Below are 17500 nucleotides of genomic sequence, written 5' to 3'. Positions count from 1 at the left end.
AAATTTCGGACAGACTCATTATATCTTCAAAGCATTGTTTTTTCATAATGTTTTAACAGGAACATTGGGTATATATATATATATATTATATATATGGTATCTCTAGATATATATAAATATATCTATCTATATATATATATATATATATCGATATATATATTCCCAATAAATAACAAATCTTGACAGGTGATAAATCTATACACTGGTTTATTTATTTATGTAAATCAAATTAAAAGCAACTGAAATAAATTCTAAAGCCTTGCAACGGCAGGTTATTATAACTCTGAAAACATAACTAGAAGGCGCAACTCAACCTTAAGTTTTCTGGACCAAGCTTATTTCCCCCGTATAACAATTAAGACGCCCTTCTCTATGGTTTATTGGTCAGTGATCCTAATGAATTTTGCAGACTTTAATTTGAATTCCTTGGATCCTGTTCTTCCGTCAGATTACTAGTAAGTCTTTTAAAAAAGACAGATCAACTGTTAACTCTTTCCTCTTCTTTGGCACCTGCTCTAGTTATTTGTTCATTGTCCTTGCTCATTTTGAGGCATATGCCAGTCCAGCTTAAGGATCTACTATTCAGACCTTACTGTTTATTGTTTAATAAATATTCATTTTTAATGACCTTCTTGAATTTATAATGTGGTCTTTATTTAACGTATTTAATACTGGTTAATTTTTTTTGAAACGAATTAATTTTATTTTTGACATTTCATTCCTTCTCCGGACAATTCTCAGGACCTACCCTTAACTTATCCTTTTATATAGTTAAATTCATTATTACATCCTTTTATACATTTACCTGTAATTTCTTTTTCATTTGGTCACGTCTCTAAATTGCTTTTATTGAGAGAGAGAGAGAGAGAGAGAGAGAGAGAGAGAGAGAGAGAGAGAGAGAGAGAGAGAGAGCGCAAGTCATAAATCTATAAATCCGTGAGAATGGTGGGTGAAAAGAAAGTTGAAATTAGATAAGTTTTGAAAATTGCCCTGGAAAAGTGAACAGATATTTTCTTTTTTCAGGGTGAGAGAAGTTCAGTATATTAACCTTCCTCTGTGTGTGTGTGTGTGTGTGTGTGTGTTAGAGAGAGAGAGAAGATGGCGAGCACAGCAATATCTAGTTGAAAGTTTCACTGGCGATAACTTGAGAAATTTGTTATGACCACTTGCTGGTTGGCCAGGAGCCAGTTGTTGTCAAAATAAGTTTTCGGTGATAATGGAAGTTGTAACTGAGGTGAGGATAATGGCGCATGTGCCACCAAAAACGTAGTCTGCTCTGCTGTGATATCGAGGCTCTTGAGAACATTTCATTTGACCTGTTTTTGGTTATATTTCCTGAAGGGAGAAAAATCCTTCCAAGGTGTTTTAAGGCCTACTCTGTTATATAGATTGGAAAATGGTGCATTTCAAGAACTCAGTCATTTAAAGGAAAGCTACAGATAAACTGTAGTCATGACAGTAGGAAATATACTTTACATACTCCTTGTTGAGGATTCGTAATGTTTACATAACAGTACTGTAAATCTTTACATCCTTAATTTTCGTACATGAATAACCCATATATATATATATATATATATATATATATATATATATATATATATATATATATATATATATATATAGAGCTATGACCCTCCCTCAGAGCGAGCACATATTTCATTGTCTTTCCAAGGAATTATTCATACATTGAATGGAGATTTAACCTTTTTTTCCATGAAGTGGTAGCGTAATGCCTGTTATTTCATTTCTTCATAGTAGAAAATCTTAGGAGACGCCTTGCTTTTGTTTACCGAGTCACTTCGCAAGCATTCCTATCCATTTAAAAGATGGATGGTATCTGTTTGCTAATTACCTTCACGAAAACGGCATTAATTTCTCTTTGACCTTCACGAAAACGACATTCTTCACTTTTTTTTCCTCACGAAAGCTATATTCTTTACTTTTTTCTTCACGAAAACTATATTCTTTACTTTTTTCTTCACGACAACGACTTTCTTCGCTCTTTGCCTTCAGGAAATCGATATTCTTGCGTATTTTTCCCTCATCTTATATTCTAAACATCCGGACACAGTGATTTCAAAAAATTATGGAAGATGAATTCATGAATTCCTTTGGTAATTAAAAGCGAACGATTTATACTAGAATAGAGCCCATCGGTTCATCAAAAGAAAAGCTATTTAGATAACTCAATGAAAAATCCTTTTCTGTTGAAAAGACGAGAAATGGTTTCATAATGGTCGAGGACCATTAACAGGGTTATAAAGGTGTCACGTGCGGTGATGAATGACCTCGAGATAAGGGATACCTTATTACTGGTGCGGAAAAGGGCGAGAATGGATTGCCATCCGACGATATGAATCTGCTAGAGTAGAGGAATAGAGGAATTGAAATAGAGACGGGAAGAGGGGTTGGAAGACATTGTATATCGGCAGTGGTGGTTAGCAAGGAGTTGTGGGAGTTTGAATTTGTCAGATGTAAGAGGGTGGTGAGTTGAAATAGATTCTCTCTCTCTCTCTCTCTCTCTCTCTCTCTCTCTCTCTCTGTTAGGAAATTTAGTGTTTCTAAGCCTTTTTTTTTTGCCGAAGTAAATTTATAGTATAATACACCCTGAGTGTATTTCTGCAATAATATATTTATATTTAAGACTCCAGTGCAAAAATAGAGAGCGTTATAGATACAGAAAATCTCCCAATTTGAAGATCCTTATTGAGTTTGAGGGTTGATTTATTTTGCTGATATTTTTTTATTTTTAATTTTTTTTATTTAACCTCATACGTATGTGATTGCAATCCCCCAAAAGACGCTCTGGATTCATGCTGCGACAGTTTTAGGTTTGTTGGAAAAATTTGGTCTCCATCAAAAGGTGTAATTTGTCTGCTTTCACAAGATTTGTGGTTTTTATGGTCAGGTTGATTCCATTTGATTATTTAATTAAAACATCCCAGGCATAAGATAATGATCGTTGACAACTATAGTCGTAACAAAATAAAATAAATAAAAAATGCGCCGAAGTTTCTCGGAGCCGTCAAGTTCTCTGTACAGCGTATAATGCTGTATGAAACTCTCAGCCACGGCCTGTGAAACTCTTAGCCAAGGCCCATGAAACTGTCAGCCAAGGCCGGTGGTAGCTTGTTTTATTGGCACTGAACAGCGGTGCCAGTCGGTCGATCATGGCTAACTTTAACCTTAAATAGCATATAAAATACCGTTAGAGGGCTGTAATTTGGTATGTTTGATGATTGGGGGGTGAATGACCAACATACCCATTTGCATCCCTCTAACCTCAGTAGTTTCTAAGATCTGAGGGCGGACAGAAAAAGTGCGGAAGACAGACAAATAACCATCGCAGTAGTTTTCTTTGACAGAAGACTAAAAATTAATCGGTCAGTCTATTAATCATTTACGTTTCATGAGAATCACCAGTTGACTCTATAGAAGCGCTAATGAGAGGTACAGCTAAACTTGCATAAATCTTGAAGGATTAAACGAAGAACTATATCTCAAAGCGACAGGCGATTTTGCTTAATCGGATTGAGGATTACATTAGCTGTGACATCGAGAAACTCAAACGCTTGAGTGACAGAATTCCAAGTCGACTGAAAAAGAGACGACAGAAGTTCCAGAGTTTGTCTAGAGAGAGAGAGAGAGAGAGAGAGAGATGACTGAATTTCCAAAGTCAGCTGGATGGTTAGGTGACCGAGTTTTCAGAGTTTGGTGAAAAATGGGTGATCGAGTTTTCAGAGTGAAAAAAAAAAAAAGAGGGTAGGGGAGGCGAGTAAGAGATTGTCACCTGCATGTCAAAATCTGGTTGGGTTCGTCAGTCCATTGAATGAAATTGCAAAATGCAATTACCATAGGATTTGTGTAGAAGAGAGTAATTTAATATCCCAGTGAATAGTGTCAGAATGAGAAAAACTCCTTTTAGTTGTTAGGTGCGATGTTTCTCTTCCGTTCAAAGTTGATCGAAGATAGAAATGGCTTATTATAAAAGTAACCGCCTGCATTGATTGTCCTTGGACCATCGACGGATGGTCTCTTGTTTGTCAGTTTTTTTGTAATTTGTAATTTCACAGATATTTCACATTCAAAATTGATCCAAGATCTTCTTTTCCTGCCAAGAGTGACCAAATTTGCTGAATAGCAGCAATAATATGCAGAAAATGTTCCTCGCTGTGGAACTTCTCAGTTCCGAAGTCCCTATATTCCTCACACCGTTGGACTGTGGAACAGTGTCCTTGAGGATGCCTTGCAATTGGAACCTCAAACGTTCAAGTGAAGATGCAATGCATTACTAATGCAATTCTCCTCGTATTTTATAGCTTACTTTTAATTTTATCCTCTTATTAAGTTGCTAATTTGTTTAGTCTTTTCTATTAACTGATCCTTTCTTTCTGTGTTTCATATTACCTTCTGTTGCTTCTTTCAGATGGACACTAATATTCTTTTTGAACCTTGAATTTTCAAGTCACTGGCCCCTGTGGGCTTCATCCATATGATTTGGGTCCATGTTCTTAATATAATAATAATATAAAAACTTATGGATCATATGTCTCTGTTCTGATTATTAAAAAAAAGTAGATATTTTGCGTAAAACTGATGGAATTAGTAATTCCAGAGTAATCTCAATTACGCATATAATCGAAATTCGTGGAGTTTCAAATTATGACCACGGAGTATGTATTAGGGCCAAGGGGATATTAAATTCTGCCCGGGACCACGCCCTCAGGTAAATGGTGCCATAACGAGAAATGTATTCATACATGATGTGGAATTTGTGGCAAACACGCACACATACACACTATATAAATATATATATATATTATATATATATATATATATATATATATATATATATATATATATATATATATCTTTATATCTATATATATATATATATATATATATATATAGATATTATATATATATATATATATATATATATATATATATATATATATATAGATATATTATATCATATCATATTATTATATATGTATATAATATATATATATATATATATATATATATATATATACAAATCATAAAATTACGTTACTTATGGACACATATGGTTTCAGAAGAGCACACTAAAAGGAAACTTAAAATAAAAAAGAACTAAATGAATTATATCAACAAAATTGTTTTAATAATCCAAATATTACTGTCATAGTTTTTACGAACTTTTAGAGTTTTAAAATAATTTTCTTGGTATGATTCATTCTGAGTGTTTTGTGATTTTATGTGCTTTGTAATGTGGGCTCTTATAGTTTATATATATGTGTGTGGTGTGTGTGTGTGTGTATGTATGTGTATATACATATATAGTATATGTATATGCATGTATGTATGTACGTATATGTGTGTGTGCGCGCGCGCGCGCGAGCAGAAGCAGACATGTATAAAAAAACATCTTTCAAGTATCGACTAGCAAAATTTAAGTAAGCTACACGTCACAAGCTCATTACTAACCAACGTCACAGCTTAAGATCTTATGAGCTTATCCTTGGGATAATTGCGTCATATTTTCCCACGCCCTTCACTCCTGATATTACTTTTGATTAAGTGCAAGTAGTTCAGGCTACGCGAGAATTACGAGGCCCCTGTGAAATTTATACCGACTTTTAAAGATGCTGTTGTAATTCACCTTATCTTCCCTTTGCTGATGCTCCAAAGTGGTTTGAGCAGTTAAGATTCTTGAGTTTTATTGTGTTCACTTCCGTAAGAGGATGATGCCGTCAGTGGACCTCATGCGGTGCACTGTAGGCATGACTTAATGTTCTTTGCAGCGACCTTTCGGCCTCTTAAGTGCAACCCCTTTCATTCCCTTACTGTATCTCCGTTCTTATTCTTTTTCTTCCATCTTACTTTCCAACCTCTCCTGACAACCGCGAGGTTTTCCTTCTTTACTCTCAATTTCCTTTTTTAGCGTTGATTAACCTTATGGGTCCCAGCTTATATTTCATTCCATATTGATGATTTTTGAAATTTAGATTGCCTAGACAAACACTGGGGCTCTTCTGATCATTCAGCCTTCAAGAGATAAAGCGAATCGGGAATTAAAGGAAAGGAGATATTAAGTAATCCAATGTTGGAACTCGGAGAAAACTCCACACTTGCCCTAAGAAATAACAGTTAGAGGTGTTGGACGGCAAAGTCTAAGAATGGAAATGTGAATGCAAGGTTAGTAAAAGGGTGGAAAGTGAGTGCAGCTATGGGCCAAAGGGACGCTATAAACATCCTTTAGTAATGCCTACAGCGCGCCACGTGAGGTGCTTTGATGGCACTACCCCCCAACTCGGTGCGGGGGGGGAGTTGGAGTTAAGGTGTTTTAAGTAAATGAAAATTGACTAAGGTATTAAATACAACCACATTAGTATATTTTAAAGTTGTGAGAACACTGACCTGCACATGAAATTACACTTTATGGTGAAATGAGGTTCTCGTTGGACGAGTGGTTTCGGCGCTCGGCCACCAATCCGAAGTCCGATTCTCGGCTCGGCCAACGCGGAATCAGAGGAATTTATCTTTGGTGATAGAAATTCATTTCTCGATATAATTTGGTTCGGATTCCATAATAAGCTGTAGGTCCCGTTGCTAGGTGACCAGTTGGTTCCTAGCCACGCGAAAATATCTAATCCTTCGGGCCAGCCCTAGGAGAGCTATTAATCAGCTCAGTGGTCTGGTTAAACTAAGATATACTTATAGTGAAATGGCCTCATCGGAATGTATAATTATCAAAATGTCAGATAACCGAAGGTATCTCGGATCAAAGTTTTATGGTATTGTTTAACGCAAATATAAAAACAGACTTTCTTTCGTCTTGATATTGCACTCAAAATGAAAGTTATTGATTTCAATATCGTGCATCATTCTGAAACTGATAAAGACGAGTATTGACGCTTTCATCGATTTCCTTTTGAGAAACTTTCACTATTACTGTCAGGAAAATCTTTGCAAATCTTTTATTATTTTTTAATAAAGCGAGAAACCGATGACTGTCTCATTTTCAACATTCTTCTGGCAATCACATCATTCATTGTCCTGACAATAAGAATTTTAATAATATTCCGGTTATTTTAGTACTGTAATGATATATTCTTCGTATGTTTTTCGTTTGATATGGCTAATGTCTTTATTCCTTTTCGTATTAATATCTTTACCAAATTAGAAGCATATTGAAAATAATTAGTAATGTTAAGAATACAATTCAACTATCAATTCTTAATCTTTGACACTAATAATTATAATTTATCGTTGACACTAATAACAGGATTTTCATCAGATTGCTAACCTTTTCAACGTCTTTCATGTGCCAAATCTAAGAAAGGCAAATACCATTTTTCTCTCCTTAGAATTGTGAATGTGCCATACCCATAATAGATTTTCATGGAGATAAGATGAATGACAGTAATTTCCCTTCCAGACATCATCATTATTTGATTATATTGTCCCTTTCCTTTCTATATCATTATTTCTGTTTCTGTTCCCTCCCACTGAATCTTCTTGTGACTTTTCATCATTTCCTGTCTTTTGGTGGATTTTCTCTCTCTTCCTAAAGGAAGAGTTCGCTTTGATTCACTTTGTTCTCTGTAAAAGGAAGCTTTGTCTGTCCGTCCGCCCTCTGATTTTAAAAAACTGCTGAGGCTAGAGGGCTGCAAACTTGTATGTTGATCATCCACCTTGCACTCATCAAACATACCAAATTGCAGCTCTTTAGCCTCAGTAGTTTTTATTTGATTTAGAGTTAAAGTTAACCATAATGGTGTGTCTGGCAACTATCTAGGACAGGCCACCACCGGATCGTGGTTAAAGTTTCGTGGGTCGCGGCTCATACAGTGCAAGCTGTAGCAGGTAAACAGAAAACCCGATTGCAGCGTAGAAACGTAGGCACATTTTTACATATTATTTTATCGCTTGATTGTTTTATCTTCATCCTTTTTATTTATTAACAAGTTTTATTTCTCTTCCTAAATCGCATAATATATTTTTGAACTTGACTATTTGATATTTTCATAATTTTCCTTTATATTATCAGTCATTATGCCTCTTCCTGAACTTACCCTAACAACAGGATCCTTAAAATCTTTCTTCGAGAGGCTGATGCGATTAACTCTTTTGAAGCTTTCTCTCTCTCTCTCTCTCTCTCTCTCTCTCTCTCTCTCTCTCTCTCTCTCTCTCAAGAAGAATCTTCTTTAGGCGGCGTCTTTTTTTAATCAGCCGTCACCGATGGCTGTGGGAGGTTCCCCCACCACGCTTTCGTCCTATAGGAAATCAATGGGGTCTCCAAAGCCCCCCCCCCCACCCCCCCCACCCTCCATGGAGAGAGGACAAGGGGGAAACTTCCCCCGATAAGAAAGGAAGGAAACCCCCCTCGACAAAGGAAGACAGCTCCCTACACCCCTACCCTCTCTCCCCCTACTCCCTATCCCCCTCTCTTATTGCCCTCCCTCTCTCCTATATCCCCTTACACTCCATACCTCCCCTCTCCCTCCTCCCCCAAGTTGATTCTCTTTTTCTTTTCTCCTTCCCTCCCCTTACCGTTATTTCTATATTTAGCAAAAGAACCCCCCCCCCCCACCCCATTCCCGTCATGCCGCTTAAGTGTAGCTCCTCTCTTGAGTTCTTTGCGAAATCATTTCGTTTAAAGGGGAAATTTCGTCTCTCTTCCCTTTGACGAGAAGGGAAGAGGAAATTAGGTAGATATAGACTTGCGTGTGCAATGATGATTCTGTGTGCTTTGCGTATGATTGTTGGCGTGAATTCGTTTTGCGTCCTTAGCATTGTAGTGTTTTATGTTTATTAATGAATTTCCTGTGAAACACGTTTTGATATGTGTTGATTATTATATATATATATATATATATATATATATATATATATATATATCTATATTATCTATATCTAAAATCTCTTAATATATATATATAGATATATAGATATATATATATATAGATATATATTCTATATATATATATATATATATATATATAGATAAACATATATATATGTGTGTTACATATATGTGTATATATATATATATATGAATTTTTTACCACATCATCACATCAGCGTGATTCATATACTACATGTATTAGGCTTCAAATGGCCTTTAATATCCATATATATATATATATATATATATTATATATATATATATATATATATATATATATATAATGTAAAACTACAGTCCTAGAGATGATCTCATTTTCCAATAGTTCAAAACGAACGTGACTTGAAACTTTACTGCATAATGATGCAACATCTGATGTTCTTTCTTCGAATGCGTAGTTTTTAACAAGATACATACCTCGGATTGCACGATAACAGTTGCCTTTATTTATTGGAAAACTTTACTTCGAAATAACACTGTTTTATGTCAACAAGATTAGACTTTTTGTTTACCATCGTAACGCCGGTATTAATCCTATATTAAATTTTCCATAAATTTTCTGTAAATTTTGAATGCATTTTATGTAAATTTCGGATACATTTTATGAAAGTTTTTCATAAAGTTTATATAAATTTCTCTATAAATTATATTTAAATTTTGTATACATTTTATATAAATTTGGTCCAGATTTTCTATTAATTTTATCTAAAGTTTTATACAATATATAAATTTTGTACAAATTTTGTATAATGCTTCTAGAAATTTTATATAACTTTTGTATACATTTTATATAAATTCTTTATATTATATGAATTTTGTATAGATTTTATATATCTTATTAGTTATATAAAAAAAATGTTTGCATTTAATATAACCTTTTTATGAATTTATGTAAATTTTGTATAAATTTCATGTAAAATTATTACAAGCATATATATATATATATATATATATATTATATTAATTTTTAGAAATTTCCCGTTGCATAGCCTGTTCTTCCCAACGCGAGAGAAAACACTGAGCACATTTTATTATTGCTGAAAGCAATTATTGCTCAGTCATACACTAGAGACTGCGAGCCATCAGCGTCCCGTTGTGTCGGTAATTGTTGAAAGCGAAGCAACAATTTCCTTAAGAAAATGCAGAGCTAAATTTTATATTAGTTTAACAAATATTAGAACTTTGTGAAATGATGTAGTATTCATGAGCCACAGTGCCCCTCTTAACTTCTCGAGTTCTTTACATTTCGGAAACGCTTGTCACTGCTAAAGCTAGATTCAAATGAACACTAAATGAAGATGGTCTGATGGCCGGTCGAGACTCCATCTTACAAGTTAAATGCAGCTGATGCAACATATACCTTTCAATAATACTTTTTTGAAAGAGGATCTCCTTCCAATATATTATTGTTATTATTAAAAGATAGTCTAATATTATTTTTATTGTTGCTGTTGTTATTATTATTATTATTATTATTATATTATTATTATTATTATTCTATTATTATTATTATTATTATTATTAGAAAAATAGTCTAGTAGAATGATTCTTGAAATTGAAATGGAGAAACAAATCCAGTGTCATGTATGGGTACATATATTTTTTATTTAGAAATAAATTGGAATGGGAAATCGAACATATTCCCGAAAGCTGTCTATAGAAATAAATGTATGTACCCGGACATGACTGTGGATATATCTATTCATTATTATTATTTTTTTTTTTTTTTTTGCTCTATCACAGTCCTCCAATTCGACTGGGTGGTATTTATAGTGTGGGGTTCCGGGTTGCATCCGGCTAGCCTCCTTAGGAGTCCATCACTTTTCTTACTATGTGCGCCGTTTCTAGGATCACACTCTTCTGCATGAGTCCTGGAGCTACTTCAGCCTCTATTTTTTCTAGATTCCTTTTCAGGGATCTTGGGATCGTGCCTAGTGCTCCTATGATTATGGGTACAATTTGCACTGGCATATCCCATATCCTTCTTATTTCTTTTAGTTTTCAGATCTTGATACTTATCCATTTTTCCCTCTCTTTCTCTTCAACTCTGGTGTTCCATGGTATTGCGACATCAATGAGTGATACTTTCTTCTTGACTTTGTCAATCAACGTCACGTCTGGTCTATTTGCACGTATCACCCTATCTGTTCTGATACCATAATCCCAGAGGATCTTTGCGTGATCGTTTTCTATCACTCCCTCAGGTTGGTGCTCGTACCACTTATTACTGCAAGGTAGCTGATGTTTCTTGCACAGGCTCCAGTGGAAGGCTTTTGCCACTGAATCATGCCTCTTTTTGTACTGGTTCTGTGCAAGTGCCGGGCATTCGCTTGCTATGTGGTTTATGGTTTCATTTTTCGTATTGCACTTCCTACATATGGGAGAGATGTTATTTCCGTCTATCGTTCTTTGAACATATCTGGTTCTTAGGGCCTGATCTTGTGCCGCTGTTATCATTCCTTCAGTTTCCTTCTTTAGCTCTCCCCTCTGTAGCCATTGCCATGTGTCATCGCTGGCTAGTTCTTTAGTCTGTCTCGTGTATTGTCCGTGCATTGGTTTGTTGTGCCAGTCCCTCTGTTCTGTCTGTCATTCTCCTGTCCCTGTATATGGGTCTTTGTCTACTTTTATTAGTCCTTCTTCCCATGCACTCTTTAGCCACTCGTTTTCACTGGTTTTCAGATATTGCCCCAGTGCTCTGTTCTCGATGTTGACGCAGTCCTCTATACTTAGTAGTCCTCTCTCTCCTTCCTTACGTGTTATGTATAGTCTGTCCGTATTTGCTCTTGGGTGTAGTGCTTTGTGTATTGTCATATGTTTCCTGGTTTTCTGATCTATGCTGCGGAGTTCTGCTTTCGTCCATTCCACTATTCCTGCGCTGTATCTGATTACTGGCACTGCCCATGTGCTTATGGCTTTTATCATATTTCCGGCGTTGAGTTTTGACTTGAGTATCGCCTTGAGTCGCTGCATATATTCTTTCCTGATCGTGTCCTTCATCTCTTGGTGTTTTATATCCCCTCCTTCCATTATTCCCAGGTATTTGTATCCAGTCTCATCTATGTGTTTGATGTTGCTCCTATCTGGTAGCTTTATACCTTCAGTTCTCGTTACTTTTGCCTTTTTTTATGTTGACTAAGGCGCATTTTTCTATTCCAAACTCCATCCTGATGTCCCCAGATACAATCCTTACAGTCTGGATTAGGGTATCTATTTCCTTGATGCTCTTACCATACAGCTTGATGTCGTCCATGAACATCAGATGGTTGATTCTGTTGCCTCTTTTCTTGAGTTGGTACCCGGCATCCATCTTCTGTAGTACTTTTGTCTTGGGAATCATGGCTACTAGGAAGAGTAGTGGGGACAGTGAGTCGCCCTGGAAGATCCCTCTCCTGATATTAACCTCTGCTAGTCTTATTCCAGACCTTGTACGTATTGTATTCTAGTTGCGCATTGTATTTTTGAGGAAGCTTGTGGTGTCTTCCTCTGCCTCATATTATTATTATTATTATTATTATTATTATTATTATTATTATTATTATTATTATTATTATTATTATTATTATTATTATTATACAGAAGATGAACCCTATTCATGTTGAATAAGCCCTCCAAAAGGGCCATTGACATGAAATTCAATCTCTGAAAGAAAACTGGTTTTCATTAGATAGGAGATTCAAAAAGTTTCTTTTTTAATGTTTCCGTGAAATTTAAGCGTAAGGAAAGACCGAAGGAAATGTGCTGCTGTTTTCAGGTAGAATTACAATGTATTTATTCGGAAAAGTGTTTAGGAAAATCATGAAGATGTGAAATATTCATTCTTAACTGAACGCACCCGTTGACAAGAAATAAGACCGGTCACGTGATCTGTCTCCTGGAGATCTGATGACAGTGGAAGCTCTAAGGACATTGACGTGGTTTCCCTATGATGAGAGAGAGAGAGAGAGAGAGAGAGAGAGAGGAGAGAGAGAGAGAGGAGAGAGAAAGGAAGTTTATGACCCCCCCTTTTTTTTTATCTGCATACGTGACACATTCTTGTTTTTTCTTCCCCTCAGTAATAATATACCTCAATGTCAGTCGTGAGTTATCTTAGGCCGATCAACTTGACCTTTAAGGAAGTGTAATTCAGTTTTTATGAGTTATTTTATTCCTTTACATAATTTTTTTACTTGTATTTTTTGTAATGGCATTTTTTTCCCTTTTTCTTTTTGTTTCCTGTGTCACGAAGGTTACAATAATATTTTGTTTATTTCGTTTTTTTTTTATATAAAATCGACGGCCATCCTCAGATGAATGTTTCTCATGTATGGGTTTTTCGTGTTCGTGTATTTATTGGAGAGAGAGAGAGAGAGAGAGAGAGAGAGAGAGAGAGAGAGAGAGAGAGAGCGCTGTTGAGTGCAGAAGCTTTCGATAACAATTATTGGAATATCTGGTGACTTACGTCTGATCATTAAGGAGACTAAAAATCATCAGAGGACATCCAACATCTAAGAGAGAGAGAGAGAGAGAGAGAGAGAGAGAGAGAGAGAGAGAGAGAGAGATTCCAAGCACCAGAAGAACTATATAAAGAAAACAAGGAATTCCGCTGTGTGAAAGAGAGAAGGGTTTCAATTTAAAGTTACAAAGAAACATTGAAAAGCGAACATTTAATAAAGAGCTCTCTCTCTCTCTCTCTCTCTCTCCTCCGTCATCTCTCTCTCCTTCTCTCTCTCTCTCCCCCCTCCTCTCATCTTTCCTCTCTCTCTGTCAAGTAAATTTTTCAGTAATGAATAATTCATCAATACTGTTATTAAGTCGAACTATTCTTGGATTCGAACTGGGATTTTAGTTATTAATGATATATTCTTCAGTATTAATGTAATTGTTTTATGTACATTATTGTAACTGTGTTTATTTGATTGTTTATTATGATTATTATAATTGTGTTTATTATTGCAGTGAAAGTTACCAGAGATATGTTAAAATTGTTGTTGTTATTGCAGTGAAAGTTACCAAAGAGATGTTAAAATTGTGGTTGTTATTGGAGTGAAAGTTACCAGAGATATGTTATGATTTTGGTTGTTATTGCAATTAATTCTTCAGACAAATGAAGAAATGAAGCAGTAGCAAGCCTAAAAGTAGGAGTATAATGAGAATTAGCAGCAGTAGCATCACTACTAGTAGCAGTCCTAAAAATACCAGTAGTAACAGCAGAAAATAATTACAAGTAGCATCAGCAGCAGTAGCATTAATATGCCTAAAAGTAGCTTTGATGTAGCAGCAGCAGCATTACCACCAATAGAAAGTAAAAAGAATGAAGAGTAGCAGCCGCATCACCACCAGTAGCAATCCTTAAAATAGCAGCAGACAAAGAATTAGAAGTAGCAGCAGCAGCAGTAGCAGTGGGCCAGAACCTGCCATAGACGTAGGCGGTCGGTATCTAAATAGATTTTGATAGACATCGAGATTTAATTTGATTAGAGACAACAGGAAGCTCCCGAGGCATTAATTATGTTTCCCGGATTCTGTTTTCTAAAAGATACAAGTGTTCGTTATGTTCTGTTTTCTGTTCTTTTCAGGTATCTTGCTTATTGTCCTCCTGATTGGGACAGGGCTTTGGGAGACAGAATTGGCAGGACTGGGTTGTGACAGGTAAGGAAAACGGGGTCTTTTGTATATGAGTCGTGCAAATTAGTTTTGTATGTTGTTTTTGTTGATTCTCATTTTATGTATTCTTCTTTTTTTCTCCTTCTTGTTCTTCTTCTAAGTCTTCTAAGCTCAATCCCTTGTCGGGGTCGCTGTTTTAAATGAGCTTCCTCAAGCGGTTTATAACTCGAATGGCGCATTTCTTAGTTGGTTTTGGAGGATGTTTACGGACAGGTTCCCTTCCCTACCCCAGTCCTAATTTATCCGGGCTTGGGACCGGCTTCTAGTTGAACCCCCCCCACATAGTGGTAAGGTTCGTTTTTCATTTTATTCTGTATAAAATTTAAGACGACTGAGCATCCTATCCTATATGGCATTCCTTGTGTTCTCCTGATGTCTATGATTTTCAGCTGTTTACCGTTTGTATAATATATATCTTCTCTCTCTCTCTCTCTCTCTCTCTCAGTGCCATTTTGCTTGGTGAGACGTTCCCGCGCACAGTCTGATTAATCAACAGATATCACGCGTTTAACATACGTCTGGACATTGAAAAATATCTAGAGGTGTTCATGAACTGTCGGTGATAAGATTAGTGTGAAAATAGTAGGATAAAACATCTACTAAGTTAGTTTATCAAGTGAAATACTCTAAATCAGATCAAGATGGCAGTAAGTTACAACTGTGGAAAAAAATGGCGAAATTTAGCGTCTTTAGCAGATTCGCAATACGATGAGGTAGCAGGAAGTGAGCTGGCATTTCTCATCTATGAGATCAACAACAGCCCTAACCAAAAAGATACAAAAGCATTCATAGACACATTAGAAGGATATTATCCTTCAAACTGGAACAAATCAACAGAAAACATCTTGAAAATAATTGAAGAAGTTCCAAATAAAATCCAAGTGGTCAAGAGACTCATAAAGAAAATTTACATCAATCAACATATTCCGACAAAGAAAATGAATAAGGTGAACATTGTGAATATCCTAATTGATGCAATAGGAAAAAGAATGCCAAAAGCATGCAAACTGTGTAAGGTGTGGTATAGCATAGTTAATCCACAAAACCTGATCAGAATGTGTTCTGCATGCAACATTCCGACGCATCCTCAATGTGCTGAAGTAATGCAAGATATGAGTAAGGAAACCAGAATATTTTGCTCAACATGTCTATCATGGATAGACAATGTTATTAAATCAAGACTTAATGTACAGTTGAGTATGAAGAAGAAGAGGAAGAGGAAGAAGAAGAAGAGGAAAATGGAAGAGAAGTAAACAAAACTGAAATGACTGAAAAAAATAAGGAAAACAAAGAACAAGATAAAAGTATGGATGCAGAGATACTCATTGATAATACATATGAGCAATCAAGCAGCATACATACGAAGAAATAAATTACGACATGACAACACAAGAGAAAATCCCGAAGAGGCTCTACCCAGATCTGCACACTGATGGGAAAGAGGAAAAAATAGACAAGAAAGACAAAGTCTGCAACCTTTTGAAAAAAGGGAATTGCAGATTCGGAGAAAGATGTTACATACAAACATCCCCAAGGTATGTCACAACTATGAAATCTATGGTAAATGTTCATACCTAGACGGCTATGAGGATGATTGCAGAGATCTACATCCAAAAATATGCAAAAACTTAAAAGAAGGAAAAGGATGTAAGTTCGAAAAAAAATGTAAATATATGCACCCTGTAGCCATGAATCAAAATCAATTAAATAATCAATCAAATAATAAAATCCAAAATAAGAAAGAAACAAATAAAGAGAGGAACAAAGAATATGAGTTGAAGGAAAAAAGCAAGCCATCACCGCGATATGGTGTGTCAGCAAAGAATTTCCAAGCATCAGCTCCAAGATACAGCTCAAGAGATAAATACTGTATTTACGATGCAAGAGGATATTGCATATACAGAGAAAATTGCAGATTCTGACACAAAATTAATAATTATGATGAAGGAAGATCAAGTATTATGGAAAAGTGGATTTTTTAATGTCAGAATTTCTGGAAATGAAGAAAAGAACACATACAGAACAGGAAAGAGACATGGGAAAATCCTTATTATTACCCATATTAAATGAAGGAGAAAACATGCAAACCATCATAGTGATGAATGCGCTGGGTTTAGTTACGAGTAACTCAAAAAGAAAAATAGAGTACTTAGAAGAGCTAACCCAAATTGAAAAGAAAATAGATATAATGAATAAAAGTGAAACCTGGTATTCTCAAGAGACTGGAAATGACGATCAAATAAAAGGGTTCCAAACTTATAGATCAGATAGAAAAAATAGGAATCAAGGGGGAACCGCAATATATGGGAAAGACATAAAACAAGGAAAAATATATGAGAAATATAGTAACTCAGAATGTGAACTAATAGCGGTAGAATTTGAATCTGAAAATTTAATGAACATAGTAATATATAGACCCCCTAATACTAAAGAGTTTGACATAATAATAGAAAAATTGGATGATATATGTAGAAATCACAAGGACTGAACTATTCTCCTATCTGGAGACTTTAACTTTCCTTTCGTAGACTGGAAAGAACGAATAGGAGATTGTGGTTGTATTTATACATATAAAAAAGAGAGTAATAGTAGTGCAGAAGATAAGAGGCAATTCGAAAAGCTATTAGAATATCTACTAAGAAAATACACATTCAACAAATAAATCACCTGCCTCAACAAGAAAGGAAAATACTTTAGGACCTAGTAATTTGTGAAAGAGGTGAATTATGTTAAAGAAATAATAATTTATAATGCGAGTATTTCAGACCATAATGTCATAGAATTAACAGTCCATTCCAAAGCAAGTGAAAACAGAGATAAGCAAGAAATGAAAAAGTGGGAAGGATATGGAAAATACAACTTCTACAGTAAAAATATAAAATGGTCAGAAATAAATGAAGAATTAAACAAAGATTGGGATAACTTTTTCATAAGTGATGATATAAAGGTAAATATGGAGAT

At 35.3% G+C, this 17500-nt stretch overlaps 1 long non-coding RNA gene across 1 annotated transcript in view; it reads left to right on the top strand.

Moving 5' to 3' along the window:
• The window catches only part of LOC135203801 (uncharacterized), a 1058044-nt gene that overhangs the window by 725263 nt on the left and 315281 nt on the right, over positions 1-17500 (top strand). The window contains exon 3 of the long non-coding RNA XR_010312032.1: positions 14452-14524. This is a non-coding gene — a long non-coding RNA (uncharacterized LOC135203801). The remainder of the gene's footprint in view (positions 1-14451; positions 14525-17500) is intronic.

Source organism: Macrobrachium nipponense, chromosome 24 (assembly GCF_015104395.2).
Source record: "Macrobrachium nipponense isolate FS-2020 chromosome 24, ASM1510439v2, whole genome shotgun sequence".
NCBI lineage: Eukaryota > Metazoa > Arthropoda > Malacostraca > Decapoda > Palaemonidae > Macrobrachium > Macrobrachium nipponense.
This window is presented reverse-complemented; position numbering and strand designations above follow the sequence as displayed.